This window comes from Rutilus rutilus (assembly GCF_951802725.1).
Source record: "Rutilus rutilus genome assembly, chromosome: 9".
Lineage (NCBI taxonomy): Eukaryota > Metazoa > Chordata > Actinopteri > Cypriniformes > Leuciscidae > Rutilus > Rutilus rutilus.
The window spans coordinates 1,888,902-1,892,786 of NC_140223.1; positions in this window are offsets into that span (position 1 = coordinate 1,888,902).

The window sequence follows — 3,885 nt, forward strand, 5'->3', positions numbered from 1 at the left end:
CATCTATTCCTATGGGGTGGAACGGTTCGGAGTGGTCGAAGGCAAATGCCTAATCCCCACCAAATCCAGAAGGCAGATAGAAATAGACCGCCTAGTCAAAGAGAGGAGGCAGCTGAAGTAGCAATGGAGGAAGGCCACAGATGAGGAGAAGGAAGGTATAAACCTGCTGCAAGAAGAGATTCAGAGCAGGCTTGCAACACTGAGGAGAGCGAAGGAAGGTGCAAACAAGATCGCGCTTCTACAAAGATCCCTTCAAATTTGTGAAGAGTCTTTTTATAAAGGAGAAGAGCGGACGTCTCTCAGTGTCAAAGGCTGACCTGGAAGAACATCTGAAAAATTCCTGCACAGATGACCGACACCAGGAAGAAGTTACGCTCCTTCCTGACATGCCACCAGTCAATCCACCAGAGCACAAACTGGATATCAGTCTACCCAGGTGGAGTGAGGTAGAACAAACCGTGCGCAGAGCAAGGGCCGCATCATCTCCTGGTCCCAACGGAGCTCCATACAGGCTCTACAAAAACGCACCAGATGTCCTGCGATTCCTCTGGAAACTGATGAGAGTTGTGTGGCAAAAGAAGGAGATACCAACGTCCTCTCAGCAGGCATCTCAGGCTTCTCCGGTTGTGTAGAACACGCTAGTGTCATCTGGCCTCAGATCCAGGTCGCCAAAAAGGAGGGAACTGATCTTCATGTGGTGTTCCTGGATTTAGCGAATGCCTTTGGCTCAGTCCCTCACATCCTCTTGTGGACAGCCTACTTCAGGGTCCCAGCAGCTCTCACAACCCTTGTCAAGGCCTACTTTGAGACAACAGCAGAGTACACAACAGCATGGCAACACCTGGAAGTGGGAATCATGGCCGGCTGCACCATCTCCCCGCTGGCCTTCACCCTGGCCATGGAGGTCATCATTCGGGCCTCTCGAAGGACAGTTGGAGGACAGCGTATAAGACCAGGGCTGAGGCTGCCACCGCTCAGAGCCTACATGGATGACCTCACAACTTTTACCACGACTAGGGTTTGCACCATGCGGCTACTAAGAAAGCTCCAGGAAAACATTGAGCGGGCTCGCATGAAGATCAAGCCGAGCAAGTCTAGAAGCATCTCCATTATCAAGGGGAAGCTGTCAGACCACCAATTTCACATTGGCGAGGAACCCATTCCAACGGTTTCCGAGAAGCCAGTGAAGAGCCTAGGTCGTTGGTATGATGCCTCCCTCAAAGACAAAGAGCAAGTAGAGCAGCTCAGGAGGGAGGTATCCAGCGGCCTGGAGAACATCGACAAAACTATGCTTCCTGGCAAGCTGAAGCTCTGGTGCATGCAGTATGGACTACTTCCACGTCTCCTGTGGCCGCTAACCCTCTATGAAGTCCCGCTCTCAAAGGTTGAGAAGCTGGAGAGACTGGTTAGTTCATATATAAGGAAGTGGCTTGGCCTTCCCAACAAAGGGATGTTACACCTGCCCATTACCAGTCTGACAGAGGAGTACAAGTGTGCCAAAGTCAGACTGGAGATGATGCTGCTGGATTCGTGTGATCCATTCGTAGCCCAAGCTGCCCCCATTCTGGCCACCGGGAAGAAGTTGACCCCATTGGCTGCTACTGAGCAGGCAAAGGCAGCACTCAGACACAAGGACATCGTGGGCTGAGTGTAGGAGGGGAGGAGTGGTCTTGGCCTTGGGGAGGTACGTCGGGAGGAGGAAGCAGGAAGGTGCGTCCAAGCTGTGGCGCAAGCAAAGCAAGGACAGTGGATGGCATGGAAAGGAGTGGAGAAGAGGAAGATCTCCTGGAATGAGTTGTGGGAGATGGAGGCACTCAGGGCAAGTTTTACCATCAGGGCTGCCAACGATGTCCTGCCTTCCCCTGCAAACCTTAGCCAGTGGTATGCCGAAGACCCCACGTGACCTCTATGCCCAAGTCCAGCAACACTGAAGCACATCTTAGTGGGATGCAAGACCAGCCTCACCCAAGGCCGTTATACCTGGCGGCACAACCAGGTGTTAAAGAGTCTTGCAGCAGTGCTAGAAAGTCGTGAATGCCCTTCCTTTCCCGTCATCCCGGTGGCAGCCGACACCATTTGTTCGGGAAGGCGAGGGTCAAGCCAGCCTCACCACCACAAGACCAGACACTGGCCAGCTGGGCAGAGCACGGAACTGGAAGCTGCTGGCAGACTTGGACAAGAAACTCGTCTTCCCAGCTGAGATCACAGCTACAAACCTGCGACCAGACCTTGTTCTGTGGTCAGCCTCACTCAAGCTTGTTTACATCATCGAGCTCACCGTGCCCTGGGAAGGTGCAGTGGAGGAGACTTACGAACGGAAAAGGCTGAGGTACGCTGAACTTGCAGCCAATGCCCAACAACAAGGCTGGAGAGCGAACGAAGGTTCGTAGCCACCTTAACATCCAGGCTACTCAGGGAGATGGGATTGCGAGGGAAGGCCCATCGGCAGGCAGTCAAAGACCTCTCCAGGGCTGCTGAAAAGGGGAGCCAGTGGCTGTGGATGAAGAGAAAGGACTCCGCCTGGGCCTTCAAATGAGTAGATGGCACCTAGGGAGTGAACCTGGGATGCTGGGATTCACTGCTGAACCCTCTGGAGGTGTCATGGGTCTATCAGCGAAACACTGAAGAAGGAGGGCGTCCACTTGATAACCCAAAGGGTGCCCTCACACATTTGACCATCCCACGGAGTTCCATCAGTGCCACAAGTATTTATTGAGGGATATCAACATCTAGTCCTATACAACAGACTCCTGATAGACGTTTGAAGCACAGATGAAGGTCTGTGATGTCCAGCTGCTGTTTCCCTCCGTCAGAACTGATTGTGCCGTTCACACTGTCCCAGGGTTTAGTGTGGCATCAGTAGAAGCTGAGAGTTCAGTGTAGGTGTGATGGAGAGATGCTCTTCTCATCTGTGTTCTGCTTCATCAATCCTCACATACAAACAGAAAGAGACCAGCACATCATTCATGTCTGGAGACCTTCTTCATGTTTAACAGCAACTATTTCAGAATGTGTGATTCTTCAAACTCTGAGGCTTTACCTGCACGACTGCAATGAAGAAATGCGTGTTGCCCAGATTACTGAGAGCCCTGACAGACACGACATGAGCGCTTCATGTGGAGCTGATTTCATGCTTTTGGGATGTTGTCTTGTTTTTATGTCTTTCTTTCAACTTTTCCGCTTTTCTTTAACTTTGTTGACCGTCTATTCAGGATTCTCCATGATTCTCTCTTTCTTCCTCGCTTCTTATTCTCTGATAGTAATCATTGCAATATGTTACAAGACAGTGTTTTTATTTTAAATCATTATGTCATAGATCCTAAATAATGTACTTTAATATTGTTATGATAAAATCACTAACAAAAACATTTAAATTTAGACACTCTCAGGGGAATCTTGTCCCTACTGTCATCTGAAGTTTATAGAGTGTACGGTATAATAAAGGGGCAATAATGTCTAATAAATTCATTTTTGGTTCATTAATGAACAAAAATGGCACTTTTAAAATAATATGAATAGGTTACTAATATTACTTAAAACAAGTTAATGACAAAATAACAATGAATTAATTCATATAATTCACTGATTTATTATTTTTAATTAATGAAGGAACATCTTACCACTAACTTTATCAAAACTGTTCCAATGGTATAAATCTCACAAATAATGGTTTGAGAGTAAATGATGGTAGATGAGATGCTGAGATGAGATTTAGTGTCTTCTAGGAGTGTGTCGATACACTGATCTAACAAGACAAGACACGATATTGGGTTCACGAGAACGAGACGAGACCATATTTTAACACTATTTAAAAAAAAAATCTTCAATGACGAAATATATGACTGTCTTTTATTCGACTGAAAGTCACAGAATGCAAAACAGTGC